The sequence below is a fragment of the Gossypium hirsutum genome, chromosome A08 (assembly GCF_007990345.1).
Source record: "Gossypium hirsutum isolate 1008001.06 chromosome A08, Gossypium_hirsutum_v2.1, whole genome shotgun sequence".
Lineage (NCBI taxonomy): Eukaryota > Viridiplantae > Streptophyta > Magnoliopsida > Malvales > Malvaceae > Gossypium > Gossypium hirsutum.
In genome coordinates, this window is record NC_053431.1 from 75,322,603 (window position 1) to 75,343,651 (window position 21,049).

General features: G+C 33.3%; 1 long non-coding RNA gene across 1 annotated transcript; it reads right to left on the reverse strand.

Moving 5' to 3' along the window:
* Positions 1 to 806: 806 nt before the first annotated feature.
* Positions 807 to 1,584, reverse strand: LOC107888177 (uncharacterized). Its single transcript, XR_001681309.2, has 2 exons — positions 1,442 to 1,584; positions 807 to 1,095 (listed from the first exon to the last, which is right to left on the reverse strand). It is a non-coding gene; the product is annotated as an uncharacterized lncRNA (long non-coding RNA).
* Between the last annotated feature and the right edge of the window lie 19,465 nt (positions 1,585 to 21,049).

Genomic DNA, 21,049 nt, shown 5'->3' on the forward strand with positions numbered 1-21,049 from the left:
TTTTCAAACTAGATTTTTCAACAATTGATATTAGAGTCAGGTTGTGCTATGTTTTTAATATAAATCAATACTGAAATTTTCTCTCTTCTTCATGTGTGATTTATTTTGATAAGATGTGACATTCTTGTAATTATATGCATGTTTAGGGGAATGTATGCAAATGAATGTATGTTATTATTTTATTATTATTTATGATAAAGTAATTTTACAAAAGTTGTGATTTCTAGAAAATTAAATGTAATGATTATTAATTTTTGAATATGTACAATTAGATCATGGATTATCATCTCGATGCAAGATTTTAATTTTACTATTTTAGAATAAATTATAAGAGTCTGAAATGAACATAGGATCTATGTGACCTATATTTTTCAATGAAACCTGGAGAACTGAGATGCATCTAGGTTAACCAGGACAATGCAAACCCGACCTAGCCAAATTGGAAAAAGACCGACAATGGTTCTACAATAAGAGGCTATTGGTAGTCCGGTGGTGATGATCGATGGAAAAGTTCAATTGCGGTGGTCGTTTACAGAAAAACAATAACAATAGTGGTGTGAATCAGTGCCGCAACAAAAGTCCATGGTGGAAAAAAGAAGATCCAAAGTCTATTTTGGGTTGGATTTTTTAATTTTATTATTCTTATAGAATGAAATCATGGAAATTTTACTTTTTAGGATCATTTAAATTTTATGTTCTTATATGTGATAGCATGATGATCTTTATTTGACTAAAAATGTATGTTCATGTTTATGTATAAAAAGTGTAACATGCCCAATTTGCTCTGCCTGTTATAAACCCAAATTAAAAAAAAAAAAACCAAATAAAAGTCCAATATTAACACTCTAAATATTACAACCCCAACTTACAAACCCAAATTTAAAACCCAAAATAAAAAACCTAAGCCCAACCCTATAGCCCACAACCTAAACATCCCATCAGCTAAGCAAAAAACCCTAGCCCTATGTGCGCCGTACCCCTCCCTCGGTCACTTTGCTGGCGCCTCATCCCGAGGATCCTCGCCTCAAGGCATGGCACCCTAGGCCACCTTGCACCGAAATAGCAAGATCTCTACTTCATTGACCTTGCACAGATCTGCAAAGAAGCCGAAAAAGAACAAAAAACAGGGCAAAGAAACACGCAAAGCAGAAAAGAAACAGAAAGCAACAAGTAGGAAATAGTAGCAAAATATAAATAAATAGAGATTATTCGGCTATAAGAGGGGGAACCGATTGTATTTTCAAGGGTTTTTTTTTGGAATATATAAAAAAAGATTGTATTACACACGAATATTAGAGAATCAAAAAGCAAAAATACAGAAGAAAAAGGTTGATTTTGATATCCGTTTCTCTTGTTCATTTCGTTTATTTTTTATTTGTGATTTATCTATTTATTTTTATTATAAATCAATTTTAAACAAAAAAATAAAAGAGAAGCTTACTCGAATCTGATCTTGGCGTGGCTCCGACCACCGTCCACGGTGGAGCCAAGGTGGTTCGGCGACGGTGCTATGATGGGTTTTCAAAACCCTAGCAAAAGGGAAAAAAGGAGAAAGGGGGGGCTTAAAAGTTTTTTTTTTTTAAATACAGCAGAATGAAATTTTAAGAAAAAAATAGTTTTTATACAGGGGTAAACAGTGCCGTTTTGCACCAGGGTCACCTGCGCCAAAAAGGTACCGTTTAGGGTGACCCGCGCGCGACCCGACCCGCTTCAGGGGGGATCCACGCATTTTCACTAATTGGGCTATTTATGCCCGCAGTCCTTCTGTGTTTTTTATTGTTTTAATTTAATCCTCTTTTTATTTTTCTTTTATTTTTGAACTTGACCACAAGATTTTGCCTATTTTTTGATCGGGCCCCCTGACCCATTGGTGCGCTGCAATCGGACACGTGTCCGGAGGTTGGGCTTTTTGCCCATTTAATCCTCAAACCTTGCGCATTTTTATTATTACCCCCATCTTTTATTTTGTTACAGTTTTCACCTCTAATTTTATTTATGTTCCAATTTAATCCCTTTTTTATTTTCCTTTATTTATTCATTTTTCATATACATTATTCTTAAATGGTTTTATCTGTTAAATATTTTTTAAATTGTTCAATTGTTTATTTTAAATGATTTTATTATGTATTCTAAGTTTTACATATTTTTAATTATTATTCATTTTAAATTTTATATACGTTATTGATTTTAAACTCTTATACATATTATATATTTTGAAGTCTTTTATATCTTCTATTTTAAGTTATTTTGTATATATAACATGTATTTTAAAACTTCTTATGTGTTATTTAGTTATACTAATTCAGGTGTTAATTGTTTTTTAAATTTCTTTTATTGTTGTTCACTTTGAACTTTCTATATATTACTTAGTTTAAAATATTTTTCATATTCCTTATTTTAAAACTTATATATATACATGTTACTTTGGATTATATTTATATATATTTGTTTAAACTGTTTTTGTATATTATTTATTTTAAATTTCTCTTTTACTTATTATTTATTTTAAGCTCTTTTATATGTTTTTTTAAGAGGGTCTTCTATTATTACTTTGTGTATTATTTGTTTTAATTAGTTTCACATATTATTTTATTTCGAATTATTTTATATTTTATTTTTGTCAAACCTTTTTCATATATTGTTTATTTTGAACCATTCTTTTGTATTACATGTTTTAAATTTTAATTATTACGTTTGTTATCTATTTTAAATTTTTTATCTTGTTTACTTTAAATTGCTTTTTTCTTCGTATACTATTTTACTTCATTTGTCTTTGATTATTGATTGGTATAAAAAATAATATACATCGTGTGAATATTGCCATTATTAACATCTTCATATTGTGGACATTCATCAACATTGTATCTAATTTGTATTTTATTATCCCATGCTCTATGTTATGTTTTTGTTTTAGCTAGTTTAAATCACATTGTGTATTAAGCTTCAACATGCTTATCCAATATGGATTATTTTATTTTATTCCAAACAAAATAAACACACATTGCTAAATGTTGCATTCGCTTTATTCAAAGTAAGGCAATATTTCGCGTTTCAGGAATTCAAGAAATCGTACCCTAACTTATTGGGTTTCGATTTTCTTGTTAAACCTAAAAAGCCAAATATCCTTTTAGATTTCAAAATACACAGACTTTCGATAAAGATTAAAGGCAAACTTGCTCCCGAAGATTTAAACGTCGCGTCCTAACTTACTGGATGTGACACCTTACTATCTCAGTACGAGTAAGTCTTTGATTCTCATTTCAACGTAATTCAAGCTTTTTAAAATTAGCATTCATGAGAAGGGATCGTATTTTAAATTTATTTTAAAATCTTTTCAACTTTCGACATTAAAACGTTAATTAATCAATTAGGTACAAATTTTGGGCGTGACGAGGGTGCTAATCCTTCCTCTCACGTAACCAACTCCCGGATCCGTTTTCTCAATTTTCTAGACCAAAATCATTTGTTTTAATAAATCGAAATATTTTATAGAAACGACTAAATTTCTAGGTGATCCGATCACACCTAAATAAAAAGGATTGGTGGTGACTCCCATGTTTTTTTTCATTTTCAAAACCAAAGTCGACCCCTATTCTTTCAAAAAATGGTTTCGACAATAAGCATGCCATATAATTTAGGAAAGAAATGCTATATGTACTTGTCATGCATATATTGATCATTTATGATTGAAACCAAATATTAAAAAACCTTTCATGTTTTTAATAGATTGAGTTGGAGAAGGTCCCTAAATAAAACCTATAGCCTCCATTAATGGTCTCTTGTGATGACATGATAATTTAACTACCCAACGGTAGGATTTTCATGTGGATCTCACTGAGAAGATTTTTTGAAAGTAAGAAGAACTATCTTGTAATAATATGATAGTTGGTTGATCCTGTTATAGGTATTATCATGAAATATAAGAATAAATTTTTTTCTTCAAAGAGGATAACTAGTCACAGCATGTTACTCGGTGAGATTGTCCCACGATGACTCATTTGTGGTACATGATCTGATAGGTGTTGATGTGATGGTTATACACTTAAGATTTTCTAGTTAAGTAATTTTTCACGAAGCTCTACTTAAGTTAGAACAATGGCCAAATGTTAAATGATTATTAGTATGTGTGAACCTCAGGAATTAGGTTCATGTACTAACTGGATGAAACTCCATGTTCTTACTAGTTGATTAATATTACCTCATGATTACTTAATTCAATGGGTGTAAGAATTTTCGTTGCAACAGCTTGCAGATATTTTCAAGGTCTAATGTAAGACGCATGTATCATCTTAACGCATATCATAAGTTGCAACATATTTTCAAACTATTTGCTTAATAAAACGAAACTAATGAATAAATATTTTATTTTTAGTTCGAAAATAGAACCTACTCCCTTATTAAATATACTCATTGAGAACAAATTGAACATAAATAACTATAAGGAATGGAAAAGAAACCTGATGATTGTCTTAACCTGTGAGAAACTAAAGATAGAACTTGATAATAAATGCCCTCCGGCCATTCAAGTTGAGGCTAGAAAATGTTGGGAGGAGTCTTGTAACACCCCTAACCCATATCCGTCACCGGAACAGGGTTAAGGAGCATTATCAGAGTTTACAGAATAATTTCTATTAATTCATGTCAATTACTGTTTATATAAAAAAACAATCATATTTAATCATAATGTCCTTTGAATGAGCTCTCGAGACCCAATTTGTGCTTTAGAAACAAGTCGGGACTAAATCGGGAACTCAGAGAATTTTTCACAAAATTTCAAAATTTTTCTTAGGTGCAGGGGACACACACCCAAGTTTCAAGCTGTGTAGGCATTCAATGTGAGACACACGACCATATTCTAGCCTGTGTTCGTACTCGTGTAACTTTCTGACTTGAGTCACAAGGCCAGCCACAAGCTAGTGTGCTAGGCCGTGTGGTAAATTTAATTTTCGAAAATTAAGTGCAGGTTTTACACGACCAAGACACATGCTTGTGTGTTGGGTCGTGTGTCTCATACGGTTGAGACACACGCCCATGTCTCTGCATGTGTGACCAATTCTGAGCATTCTGTTTCACAATTTTTAAAATGCAGAGGACACACGACCAAATCACACACTCGTGCGCATAACCATGTGTCACACACGGCTGAGACACAAGTCCATGTCTCTGCCCGTGTGGATAAAATAAGACTATTTCTAAGCCTTATTTGTCACCCAAACTTGTTTTCCACCTAAATAAATGTTCCAACACATGTACAAAAACCAATCCAAGACATTAAAACCAAGCCAAAACCAATCTTATGCATGATATACTACTACATATGTTCAAGTATCCATCTTACCTTTTTGATCAAACATTCATTTAAATATGCTTGTACCTATTATACCACTTTATGCATACTCATATCAACATAATACAATATCATATATATATATACAAAATATGTCATCACTAGCCATTCTAATGGTTATTTACAACCAAAACATTTCATCATTTGGTCAATCTTAGCCTATACATGCCATTATACCAAAAGTAGTTTTGCTAATTATACCAAATTGGACTGAAGGATAGTGTGATCCTGCTCCGACCCATTCCAACCTTTACGAGCTTCTGGGTAAAACATATGAAATAAATAGAGTAAGCATTTAATGCTTAGTAAGTTCGTATAACAAGAATTTAACTTACCAATCATGTTCATTCAATGTAAGTATACATACACGCATCCAAAACATTTTGGCCAATTGCCTAAACACATGCTTTTATCAAACAAGTTAGTCATAAAATTCACATGATTATCGTGAAATCAAAGAAAATCTAATCATGCAACAATTTCTAGGTATTTCAGGGATATTCAAGATATAATTATTTTAAATCTCATATTTTCTCACATCAAGAATTTTTTCCGTCGAATTATTGAAATATCGATGGATACTCAAGTTGTACACTCAAGGTTTACCAAATAGTGATCTATCAATTCATATTTGGGGGTACTTATTAAAGCACATAATCGGGAAGCACTCTTTCGAGCATTTAACAGGAAGCTCATGTGAGCAATGTAATAGGAAGCTTATCTGGGATGTTTAACAGGAAGCTTTTGATAGCTATAATCGAGAAACTCATGTGAGCCAATAACGGGTAGCTCTGAAGAGCTATCAACTGGAAGCTCCGGATAGCCATTTATCTGGAAGTTCAAGCGAGCCATATTGGAAAGCTCACAAAGAGCCTTTAATTGGGAAGCTTACGAAGAGCTATATAATCGAGAAGCTTATAAGAGCTAAGGTGTGTCTACAACACATGTAGGATCACAACCTATCGGGACGCTCCGAAGAGCTATAGTGGGAAGCTCACAAGAACCATATACGGGAAGCTCGAAAGGGCTAATATTGTAACACCCCATACCTGTATCCAACGTCAGAACAGGGTTCGAGGCATTACCAGACTTACATCAAAACATTCATACAAAACCAGGTAATAAAATTTCATCTAAATTAAAACTTTTCATACACAATCATAACATCCTTTATACGGGCCTACGAGGCTGAAAACATACATCGGGGGTGGTTCGGGACTAAACCGAGAACTTTGGAAACTTTTAGAAAACTTAGAAAATTTCATCATGAAACAGGGTCACACGCCCGTGTGGCTCGGGATACGCCCGTGTCCTCAGCCCATGTAACTCTCTATTTATGACATTATCACAAAAATAAAGGGCACACGGCCAAGGCACACGCCCGTACCTCCAGGCCGTGTCCCTCACACAGCTGAGACACATGGCTGTGTCACAACCGTGTGACCAATTCAAAACTAAAGTACATAATGCAGGGGACACGCCGCCCGTGTGGAAAATTTTTAGGCTATTTTCCAAGCCAATTGCCACCCTCAATAACAAACTCACATGCTTACTTTTATTAACCATCAACATGGCACATTTGAACATTCAATCATCAACAAACAATACAAGATCATGGTAACCTCATATCATATTTTACATACTTAAAACATCATGCTTAGTCAAGGTCAAATTTACTAATTCTCATGCATCAAAGTTTATAAGATTACTCCCATATCACACATTTAAGCCTTATTTATCAACACAGCATCTCATCTCAATAAAACCATCAAGCATTCACCACCAACAATATAACTCATTACATACACACAATCACAAGCCTCATCTTCATGACATAGGCACATGCATAATCATATAATCAACATAAGCCACCATTCATGGCTATACACAAATTGAACTATAACCATTATAGGCCAACACATTTGGCCACATTAGTAATGACATAATTACAAAAGATAAAGTCCCTATACATGCCATAGACTTAAGTATTTGAATACTTATACCCAAAATGGTAGCTTGATAGTATGATTGAATCTCTGGTGATCTCCAACCCGAGCTAGCTAAATAAACCTATAAGAGATGAAAAGGAAGGGGAGTAAGCTATAAAGCTTAGTAATTTCATATGAAAATAATAAGCAATTTATTAACTTGCTTCTCAAGGTAATACAACCATATTTGCATTTTTACTTATGTTTAGGTCAAGCTGTTTTCTCAAGTCATAGTCACTAATTTATTTATATCTGGAGCTAAGGAAATCCAAATTAAGTTCTGCTAATTTTCCTTGAAATTAGACTCACATATATTATTACCATAAAATTTTCAGAATTTTTGGTTTAGCCAATAAGTACAGTTTATTCTTTAAAATCACCCCTATTTCGCTGCCCGACAGCTTCGACCTTTCTTCACTAAAAATTAATTATCTCATAGTATGGGATTTGGATGATGTTCCCGTCTATTTTTTTTATAAAAATAGACTAATTAAGAATTATAGGTATATAAATTATAACCCACAAATATTTTTGTACAATGTTTAATGATTTTCGAAATTCAGAGCAGGGGATTTCGAATTTGTTTTGTTTCTGTCTCACACAACTTCAAATATCTCATAATATGAAATTCTTTTGCTTACACCATTTCTTTTATAAGAGACTAGACTCAATAAGATTCAATTACATATTTTATTCAATCTCTAACTCACTTTCTAATATTTTTGGTGTATTTTCAAATTTCGACTACTGCTGCTGTCCAAAACTGTTTTAGTAAGAAAATGATAATAACTAAATTTACCACACCTTCCTTTCTTTCAATTAGAAATCCATACATTTATAAACATATATCATTATTCACCAAATTAACACAACATCATTTCACAATGCTCATGGACTTCCCATTCATGGATTTCATATTCAGTTGAGTTTCTGTACATACCTGTACCGATCCTTACCATTTCATACATATACATAATGTTGTTCCATCTTCGATGTCTAGCACACTATGTACCATACTCGATACCTCACACGCTAAGTTCCATTCTCGATACTTTTCACACTAAGTGCCATTCTCGATACTTTGCACACTAAGTGCCATTTATATATAGATAGCCGAAGCTATCTCGAATTGCACACCAAGTGCCACTTTTAGCTGAAGCTATTTCCAACTGCACACTAAGTGCCATTTTAGCCGATAAGTCGTTAATCATAACAATAATTATGTATAGACAATTTATACAATATCAAGCATTAAAAGCATAAATTTAACAATGCCTAATACATACGAACTTACCTCGATCATCAAAACGTTGAAATGGATCGACTAGTCTAAAACTCGATTTTTCCTTCGATATAGACTCGTACAAGGCTTAACTTGATCTAATCAATCAAATTCAGCTATTTCAATTCATATTCTATTCATTTTAACTCAATTTCATATTTTGGTAAAATTACTATTTAACCCTACACTTTTGACCTTTTTACAAATTAGTCCCTAAGCTCGTAAAATGAAAATTTAGTCAATTTCATCATAGCCCAAGCTATCCGAATTTCATACATGCTCATATCAGCCCATATTTTTCATTTATTCACACTTTTACCACAAAATTTATTATATTTCACAATTTAGTCCAAAATTGACATTTTTGCTAAAATTCACTTAACGAAACTCAATAATCTACCATCAAAGATTTATTTTCTATCATTAAACATCAAGATACTCAAATATTCAGCAATGGCATCATCCAAATACTTTAACAATTTTGAAATTGAAGGTAGGGCTAACTAGAACACAAAGCAACGATATCAAAAACGTAAAAATTATTAAAAACGAGACGAAATGGACTTACATGCATGAACAACCATGGCCGAACTTTGAAAGCTTTGAGAACATTATTTTCTTTTCTCACATTCTGCTATTGATGAAGATGATAACTTGTAATTTGGCTTTTGTTTTATTTTATTTTATTATAATTACCAAATACCATATTTAACCTTAATATACATTAATAATTTCCATTATTGATGCAGTCATTGAGAGCACCAAAAATATCCTATTCCTTATAAAATAATGAAAAAGAACAGTAAAGGGGAAGTAGGGTCGAATCCTCAGGGATCGGATTATACGAATGCTTGTTTCTCGAAATCCTGGGCAGAATCGTGCCCAAGAAAACCTGCGTGACAAAAAAAATAAAAAAATAACGGAATTAAAGATTTGATTTGGAAAAAATAAAAAACAAAATCTAAAGTTGACTGAAATTGTGATTACAAAAATAATAAAAATAATAAAGAGAGTTGAAGGAAAAGAAATTCTTATTGGTAGATTCCAGCCTCCAGTTGTCTCATTCCGCCTTGGGTTCGATCCTCGGCTTTTAAATGACTCTTCTCAACTCAAGTAAGCCAGTTATAGTGGAAGAGGACGCCTACGACCACCAACTCCAATGATTAGACTTCAATTTTTAGGGAACCTGACTCTAGCCAGTAATCTATGCTAGATCAACGCTTCTCAATGGCGAATCCCACGCCATTTCATCTCTTTGGCTCGCCAACTTCTGACGCAGTAAGTTAACGAATCGACTATGCAATCCTTCCAAAACATACAAAGCAGCCGCCTTTGCATATGCTGAAAAGCTTACTTCTTAAGGGCCATGGACGGAAGCGTCACCTCGTAGTGTGGAAAAACGATGAATACTTGGTGAGAAGGCTAAGTACGGATTCTAGGCCTCGAGAACCCTTTTTGGGGAATATTGACAACTTTTGGCTAGATAGGTTTTAGTGGCTCATGATAATGGTGGAAAAAGAAATAAATATAAAAATGGAAAAGGGAATTTTATTGAAAGAAAATATGAAGAAACAAAAGCCTAAACTTTCAGGGGGAGAGTGTTTACAGAAAAAGATGAACCCCAAATAGAGTCACTTCACCCCCTATTTATAGTACTAGGGAGATAGTCTAATTTAACTTAAAATCTAAAAAGATAAATACATTTAATTAAAGATAAATAAAGATAATTAAAATAAAATCCTAAAATTAAATAATCCTAATAATTATCTTAATATTAATTATCCTAATATAAATAAAATGGAGTCTTATAAAATAAAATCTCTTCTTTTTGCGTTTTTAGTCCTTATGTCTTCCATGCTCGCACTTTTGGCACAATCTTTTTCCTGTGTCGCATATCAGCCCATTGTGTCTCCAAATTCGTACTTTTGTCCCTTAATTTTGCTTTTGCCTCCAAATCAGTCCCTAATCGATAAAAAGACATAAATAGCTCAAATTAGTAGGATTAAGCCCAGAATAAACACATGATTAATACGTGAAAATACGTTATTCCAGAGCATTATCAAATTCCCCCTACTTAGTCCATGGTTGCGCTCAAGTATGGTTCCTATCCACTGTGAAAATTAAATCCTGCCATGAAAGAAATACTACTCCAAAGTTTTATAAAAATTAGTCAAAATGCATATGAAAACAAAGAGAACCCTTAGCTTGCTTTAAGTAAAATTGAAAAAGTATTCCAATTAACACAAACAAAATTAAGATCGACTTGAATTATTTCATGAAAATTAGGTAATTACCAAACCTATCAAGACACCTTATTTATTTCTCCCTTTAATCCCCAATTTTATTAATGCATATTTATTTATTGTTTTTTTTTACTTTAATTTCAACTTTATTTATTTACTTTTACTTAGGAAAAATATTGAACCTTTTGACGCAAAGAGAGATGACAGCCAAGCACCTCACCCCGGTTACTCAGCCCAACACATTCCTAATTTTTATTTTTCCTAAGAACATATCGAACCTTTTTGACGCGAAGAGAGATGACAGCCAAGCACCTCACCCCGGTTACTCAGCCCAACACATTCTTAGAAATTAATTCCGGTTAGCGGAGTTTTACCTAACACGTCACACAACCTTTTGACGCGAAATAGGATGAAAACCCAAGCACCCTACCTCGGTTACTCAGCTAGTCACGTCTTAAGCTGCACTCATAACCACGGAAACATTATTATTATTAAACGAAATTTTAATTTTGGAGGACTTAGGAAAAACAATCAAGTGTCAAAAATAAGTTTCAGTAACCACCTTAATAGTCATGAAACTATTTTATGCATGCAATTATATTAAGTGTCCTCTTGTATTTAGACTTAATCAAATTTACCAAAATCAAGATAGGGTTAACTTCATTAATCATAATTATTTAAACTAAAAGAAATAAAATAGTAGAGATGAAATCTATCAAGCAAAATCATAATTAACTCAGTAGCTAAGGATCATGCATGTGGGTTAAACAGTGGGCAAGTCTTGGTCAAATTCTTGGGCATGAAAAGAGGCAAATATTCTTAAAAAAATATATACATATGGGCAGCGACAACAAAAATTCAGCATCTAAAATGACAGAAATAATGAGGAATGCCTCCCCCTACTTAAGACGCATAGCCCTCGATGTGGAATAAATAAAATAGGAGAAAAAGGTATAGAGGAACTCCCCTACTTAATAATCAATTTATTACATTTCATATTCAACTCAACCCAATTTACATCTTATGCAAAAGTACCATTTTGCCCATATACTTTTTATTAATTCCAATTTCATCCATAGGCCCGAAAAATGAAATTCATGCAATTTAATCCTTATTCCAAGCCTAGCTAATTTTTACATATAATATTTACAGCCCATGTATTTCATAAAAATCAGAAATTTTCCATGAATTTTTCATCTTTACAATTTAATCCCTAAATCACAATTTCATCAAAATGCACTTTACAAAAGTTGTTTATCTATTAACAACCTTTCATTGTCTATCATAAATATCATAATTCATGCATATTCATCCATGGAAAAACCATAGTACCTTGATAACTTTGCAAATTAATCTCTGAGATAGCTAAATTAAACTATTACGATCTCAGAAATATGAAAATTACTAAAAACGAGGCTTGAATACTTACCTAATTTAGCCAAATAAGTTTTCTCTTTCTTCAAGTCTCCATGGCTAGGGTTTCCATAGATTTTATTTAGGAAAGATGATATAAAAGGTGATATTTTCTTATTTTATTTATTTATCATCTTTTCATATTTTAGTTTCCAATTTCATCCTTTTCTTTTCTTATTTTTCCATGGATGAATAATCAAAAATATCTACTAACTTCTCTTAGTGGTGTAATTTCCATATAAGGACCTCAAGTTTTAAATTCCATAGCTATTTGATACTTATAGCTACTAGAACTCAACTTTTGCATTTTATGCAATTTGGTCATTTTCATAATTAAACATGTAATCGGTAAAATTTTCTTATCAAAATTTTCATATAATATTCCTATCATAATATAGACCATGTAATAATATTAAAATAAATTTTCTTTCTGATTCAGATTTGTGGCCTCGAAACCACTGGTCGAATTTCACTGAAAACGGGCTATTACAACTCTCCCCCTTAAAAAATTTTCGTCCTCGAAAATCTTACCAGTAAAGAGGTTCGGGTATTGCTTTCTCATTGTTTCCTCTAGTTCCCAGGTAGCTTCATTTAATCCGTGTCGTTTCCATAGAACTTTCACTAAAGCTACCTTTTTATTTCTTAACTCTTTCATCTCACGTGCTAGAATTTTGATTGGTTCCTCATTGTAAGTCATTTTAGGCTAAATCTAAACTTCTTTTGGAGTAATAACATGTGAAAGATATGATCAATATCGTCATAACATAGGCACGTGGAAAACATTATGAATTGTTTCAAGCTCTGATGGTAATGCTAACGATATGCAACATGTCCAATTCTTTCAATAACCTCATATGGCTCGATGAACCGTGGACTCAGTTTTCCTTTATGACCAAACCGGAGAATTTTCTTCCAATGTGATACTTTTAAGAACACCTTATCATCGACTTAAAATTCTATCTCTTTTCATTTTAGATCGGCATAAGACTTTTGACGATCAGAGGTTGCTTTCAAACTATCCCGAATCACTTTCACTTTTTCTTCAGTCTCACAGATTAAATCAACTCTGTGTATTTTTTTCTCATTGAGCTCTGTCCAATATAATGGAGTTCTACATTTATGACCATACAGAGCTTCAAACGGTACCATTTTAATGCTAGACTGATAGCTATTATTGTATAAAAATTCAACTAAATGCATATACTTTTCCCAATTTCCTTTGAATTCCAAAATACAACACCGAAACAAATCTTCTAAAATCTATATAACACGTTCGGATTGTCCATCAATTTGATGATGAAATGCGATACTAAAATGTAACTATGTACCTAAAGCTTCTTGCAACTTATTCCAGAATTGAGATGTAAATAGAAGATCTCTGTTTGAAATAATATAGACTGGTACTCCATGTAGTCTAACAATCTCAGAAACATATAACTCTGCTAATTTATCCAAGGAGAAATCCATACTGTAACACCCCGAACCCGAGACCGTCGCCGGAGTCGAACACGAGGTGTTAACAGACTTCAAATCACTTATTTGACATTTCCCAGACAAGCTGTCAATCTGCGTACTAGTCGCTTTAAAAATCATATCTTGAGTTCTGAAACTCGAAATCCAGTTCCGTAAATTTTTCCTGGAACTAGACTCATATACCTATATGGTAGAATTTTTGTAGAATTTTTGGTTGGGCCAATTAGTACAGTTTATTAGTTAAATTCTCCCCTATTACAGGGTGCGACTACACTGACCTTCATGCATTACGATTTGGATAACTCCCTGCACAAAGCTTCAATACTGATGCAGTTTGTTTCTATAGAAACTAGACTCAGAGAGGAATCTATACATATATGGCATGACTCCTAATTATCTATGGTTGATTTATAATGAATTTCCAAAGTCGGAACAGGGAACCCAGAAACCGTTCTGGCCCTGTCTCACGAGAACCTGAATATCTCTTAACATACTGTCCATATGATCGTTTCGTTAATTATATATGACAATAGACTCATCGAGCTTCGATTAAATAATTTATTCACTATTTAATTCCATTCCTACTAATTTTTGTAATTTTTCAATCCCACGTCACTGCTGCTGCCAGCATCTGTTACTGAAGCAACTATGCCCATTTCGTGATTTCTCATTGATCTATCTAGTAATTCATCATACATATCACAAAATTATAATCATGACTAGCCATACCAAAGGCTAATCATTGTCAAACATCTCCCTACTACACTATTGCCATATCATGAATCTTAACACCAAAATTAATCAGCCATGACATATGGCATAAAAAAAATCGAATTACCAAGACTTACGACCTAACGTTATAAAACCAAATCCAACCGAACATTTATGCCATTTTCGCATGGCTAAAAGTTTACATACCAAATTTCAACAAAACATATTAGCCTATACATGCCGAAATGTTCTCCTAGACCGACTAAAAAGAAGATACCAAAAGTTGCTAGCCGGTGTGATGACTCCGACGACGGCCCGATCACGCAAAAAGAGACGAGTCCAAGAAACCTAAAATAGGTGACAAGGAAACACCGAGTGAGTATATAACTCAGTAAGTCATAAGCAATGCACTACCATCCATTAATAACATTATCACAAGAGGAAGCAAAATGGAACGAGGCTAGTTACTCCATCCATACCGAACCATACCATAGTTCCTCAAACCTATCGGTTCAAGCTCATACCAAGTCATGCATTCACATTCCATATACTAATCAATAGGATATTTGAGGCATTTTCATACATCATTTTATTTTCGTTACAATCATACAACTAAACGACCTTTCACCTATTCCATGATAAATCTTATGTACGTGACTTCAATTATAATTGTCACATAGGTTCAAACTTACCAAGCTCAACTTCAAATATAAACATAGCGCCTATTAGTCACGAACTCAAGGTACTTACCCGATCCGCTGTCCGTGATCAACTCAATAATGTCGCACACTTAGTGTCCATAGTGATTCAAAAGTATATATTAAGTCCGCACACTCAGTGCTATATAATCAACTTGCACACTTAGTGCTATATAATCAAACTCGCACACTTAGTGCTACATAATCAAACTCGCACACTTAGTGCTGTACAATTTAAACCCCCACACTTAGCGCCAATCTCATGATCATAAATGTTTATACCCGCACTCTTAGTGCCGAGATCAACAACTCAATACATCTCACCTCTTTTCTTTTCATTCAACACTTTCATCACCACATACATACATGTATATATATATTTATCATTCCATTCAGCATCATTACATAGACGTTATGACCATTTAAATTAATACAAACTATATGCTTAATGACTTACTTTATGTTGGGTAAAATAATTCCAAGTCGGCTACTCGATGACCTTCGATTTCCCCTTGTTGGACGCCTCTCCTTTAGGTTCTTGAGCTTAAATAAATAAATCAACTAGTTTAATTACCTTGCTAGTTATTTATATCCCATAACATTAATAGTTTCATATCAAAAGAAGCATACGGCAACATTTTATTTTTATTCACCTTATGCTTTTTACTAACTTTAAGCCATTCGGCTATTGATCACCTAAGATCCAATTACTAAAATTAACCCAATAAATATTTCAATAAAACACACATAAATATTATATACACGGCAACCACCCTTGTTAATTACTCATATATATTTTAATAATTTTCATTTCATCTTATAACCATTCTTGTTCAAAACATTAGAACCTTAACTAATACTTATAAATTGTCTCAAGGCCGAATGCATTCTTACTTCCAAAATAACATAGTCGATGATATATTTTATTTCAAGGTACATATTCATAATTCAAATTCAACCATATAAACCAATATCATCCACTTGATCAATTATAGAGAATTAAAGTTAATATCACAATGTGTACTCTATATGGCCCATTATACATAATCAAATTTAACATCATCTATATATTTACTCATATGGCCGAATATACATACCCCCATATAATATCATTTTCATTCCATTTAACACTTAATTTCCACCACATAAACACTTGGCCGAATAATCCTAAACTAGCAAAACTCCACATTTGTTCATACCATCTTTTAAATTCACATGTATATTTTATTTTTACATGAACCATAGCCGAATCGTTTTAACCATGAGTAACATAACAAGCATAAATCATACTTATGGATATACCATGGCCGATTCAATCTAATCACATCCAAAATCATCAACCATTTTCAATGCATATAACATATATAAACATGAATAAGTTTCATATAATCTCTTAACACATTAATTTCTTTCATCAACAATCTTTTGTTTCTTTATCCATCAAAACTTAAAGGTAAGAAAAAAATCAAGTTCTTCTCACACATACTATAACCGAAAGTTCCATCCAACACTCTAAATTCAAAATTTTAGTATGGCTAGGTAAGAAAAACGTGATGATTAACCTGAACAAACTAAGATTTCAAAAGAAAGATTAACAAAATTTACTAACCTTCTCTTCATTCAAAAGGCCGAATGCCTTTGCCCCCCTCTTTTTCTTCTTCTTGTACGGCTAAGAAGAACAAGGTAATAACCCATTTTTTACTTCTTTTATTATCCTTAGTATTTCTTTTATTATTTCCTTTCCTTTACATAAAATAATGACCACTTCATGGAAATTTACCACATATTCTAATATATGCTCCATCATGGCCGGCCACTATGTATAAAAAAAGGAGTATTTGACATGCAAAGCCATTATTTTCACTACATGCTTTAATAGGTCCTTATAAATTAACCTATCACATTTCAAAAATTTCTCACATAAGTCCTATTTACTAAAATTCACCTACAATTAAACAAAATTCAAATATGAAATTTTCACACATGCATATATACATATAATAAGCATCAAATATGACAGCTAATTATTTTTATGACTCGGTTTAGCGGTCCCAAAACCACTTCCCGACTAGGGTCAATTTTGGGCTGTCACACATACGTACCGGAATAAAGTCTATAGACTTTGTTAATCGATCAATAATTACTTAAATGACATCTTTCTTTTTCAGAGATAGGGGTAATCCAGATACAAAATCCCAGTAACTCTTTCCCATTTCCATTTCGGTATCGTAACTGGCTGTAATAATCCCGAAAACACCTAGTATTCAATTTTAACTTGTTGACATATCAAACATTTAGATATAAATTCAGAAATATTACATTTCATTCCTAGTCACCAATACATCTTTTTCAAATCATGATACATTTTGTTACTTCCCGGATGAATAGACATAGTACTATTATGAGCTTAGTTCAAAATCTTCTGTACAAGTTCTGAATTTCTCAGTACACCCATTTTGCCTCTGAATAACAGACAACCATCATACCCAATTTGAAATTTTGATTCAGAAATTGATTCACATTGTACTTGTTTAGTTTGTAATTCATCATCACTCTTCTGAGCTTCACAAGTCTGTTGTAGAAATGTCGATATGACTTTTAACTCAGCTAAGATTGAACCATCATCTATTAATAACAACCGGGTATTCATTGCTCCTAAGCTAAATAGAGATTTTTTGCTCAAAGCATCCGCAACCACATTAGCTTTTCCCAGATTGTAACACTGATTACTCGTGTTCGACGCTGGAATAGGGTACGAGGCATTACCAGATTTAAACATAAGCAAACATACATTTTCGAGTCATAAATTTTTGTCCAAATTAAATCTTTTTGAAATCAAGCATAAAGTCCCTAACACAGGCCTACGAGGCCCAAAACATGCATTAGGAGTTGTTCGGGACTAAACCGAGAACTTTAGAAAACTTTCCAACACTTAGAAAATTTTTCATCAAAATAGGGGTCACACGCCCGTGTTGTAACATCCCGATTTTTGGCCTAGTTAGAACAGTGGTCCTGGGATCATAAATTTGAGGTCATAAAATTTATTTTAATATTCTTTTGAGGTCTACAACATGATAATATGATTTTGTAAAAGTTTTGTTAATAAATTTTACCGTTTGAATGCTTAATTTGTGAAAAAGGAGCGAATCGCGTAAAATGTGAAAGTTGTGTTCTATTAGCTAAAGGTTTTAAATAGCTATAGAACTTAAAAGTTAAGGTTATTAATGAGTAATTATGCCATTATATGTGTGTATGGTTTTACATGAAGTGTAATAAATGAAAAGTCAAAATTTGGTATGGGTTGATAATTGATGACAAAAGCAAAGACTAATAAAATAAAACAAAATGACCATATTTTTTCTCCATCTTTTCTCCACCAAAAATTAGGGAAGAAAAAATCCACGAAAGCTTGAAATTTTCAGCAACATAAACCCTCTACATTTAAGTGATTTTGGTGTTAGTTTTTGATGTTTTTGATGTTTTTGATGTTTTTGAGATCCTCGAAGCATGATATAGCTATTTCTATCATTATTTTGAGCTAGGGTTTATGTTCAAAAATTTACCCATGTGCGTCATGCATGTATTTTGATGATTAAGGGAGGAATATGGAAGTTTGGTGATAGATGAACATTTTTTTCTAAGTGACTTTTCATAAAAACACCTAAAAGGACTTGTTTGTAAAACATGTAAAAATATATGTTAAAAATGTGATTTGATGAAAAATGTGGGCTGTTATAAGAGGGAATATGAATCAGCTAGGCTTGGGTAACTAAGGAAATGGACACCTGTCATTTTACGAACCTAGGGGCTAAATTGTAATTATGTGAAAGTTTAGGGGCAAAATTGTAAATTTCCAAAATATGATTTATGGGCTGTTTTGAATAATGTGATAATTAAATAAGTGAAATTTGCTATTATAGATCAAGAAAAATGGAGTCTGGGCCTAGACCGAGGAAAGAACAAGATCTTGGACTAAATCAAATTAGTTGTCCATATTTTGTATCGAGGTAAGTTGTGTGTAATTAATATAGCATTCTATTATGTATTTAACATTTAATGTTGCATGAATTGTATATTTGTCTTTGTGAATATTATTGATGTTTTCCGACAAAGAATTGAGGTGATGAAAGTCGGTTGAACCTTAGGAATACTCAAGGTACAAATATCACGACATTTAGGTTGACGAGATCCCGTGTAAGACCATATCTGGGATATGGCATCGACATCGGTATATGGCGTTGATATGAGATCCCATGTAAGACCATGTCTGAGACATGGCATTGGCATCGAGTGGTGATCCCATGTAAGACCATGTCTGGGATATGGCGTTGGCATCTTATTATGTGAACGAGGTTTCCTGAGTATTTGTTAGTACTCCAAATGGTTCAATGGGTAGTCCGAGGATGTGTCAAAGGAATGATGAGGTAGGATCATGTTGAAAGGGTACAGGTATGTACGCCAAGCTAGTAGTTATTGAGATTATGAAATGATGAAACTTCAGTAAGAGGAGAATAAAGAAATTATGATCTTGAGTTTTGTTGAATATTATGTAAATTGAATGAGGTAGGGTATGACTACAATGATTATTGAAAATAAGATGATGTCAAGTTATGTTATGTATGTGTATGAAAATGCATATTCTTATTGCTTATTTATTAGATGCAAGCTTACTCAGCTTTATGCTTACCCCCTCGCTTTTCCATTTTCTTATAGTATCGTCAAGTTAGCTCAGGGATTAAAGTACATCGGAGGCATGTTCACGCTATCGATTGGATTCTTTGGGTATAGTTAATCTCAACATTTTGAGTATGGCATGTATAGGGACTTGGTCTTTTTGTTATGTCATATTGGTCTAGTCAAATGTGTTGGCTTATAATGATAGTTGATTCATTTTGTGTATGCCCATGAGATATGGCTCATAATGATTATTGGGTTGTAAACCTATTCATCTATGTATGTATGTGCCAATTTTCGTTATGATATTGCTTATGGTTATTCATGATTGAATATTGATGAATGTCATGTGTGTGTATAAGATAGTATGAAAATGCATGCATGCAAGTATAAGAATTATTGCTTATTTGTATATATGCTTTGAACAAATAAGGGTGGCAATTGGCTTTGAAAATAGCCTTAAAGTGGCCAACACGGGTAGACACAAGGGCGTGTGTCTAGACCATGTGTGACACACGGCTTGCCCCATGGGCGTGTGATCTAGCTGTGTGTCCCCTGCACCCTAATTAATGCAAAATAGAATGCCCAGTAGTAAACACACAGGTAGAGACACGACAGCGTGTCTCAGCCGTGTGAGAGACATGGCCTCAGAACATGGGCGCCCAGGCCGTGTGAAGTCTGCACCTGATTTTGGAATTTAATTCACCACACGGTCTAAAGACACGGGCGTGTGTCTTGGCCGTGAGACGACCATATTTTGTGCGTAACATCATAAATAGAGAGTTACACAGGCTGAGGACACGAAAGTTTCTTAAGCCACACGAGCGTGTGAAATCCACACGGCCCAACCACATGGGCATATGGCCCTCTATAATGTGAAAAATTTTCTAAGTGTTGTAAAAGTTTCAAAAGTTCTTGGTTCAGTTCTGAACCATCACCAATGTATGTTTTGGGCCTCGTGGGCCCATATAACGAAAGAAATGCTTGTTAGCAAATGGTTTTAATTTGGGAAAAATTTTAGGGCCCATTTTTGTATGTTTGCTTACGTTTAAGTCCGATAATGCCTCATATCCTGTCCCAGTGTCGGACACAGGTAAAAGAGTATTACACATGTGGCTTGGGACACCCCCATGTAGGCAGGCGTTGTGGTCACACACGCTCGTGTCCCTAACCTGTGTAACTTTCTGTTTACAATGTCATCAACAAATTGAAGTCACACG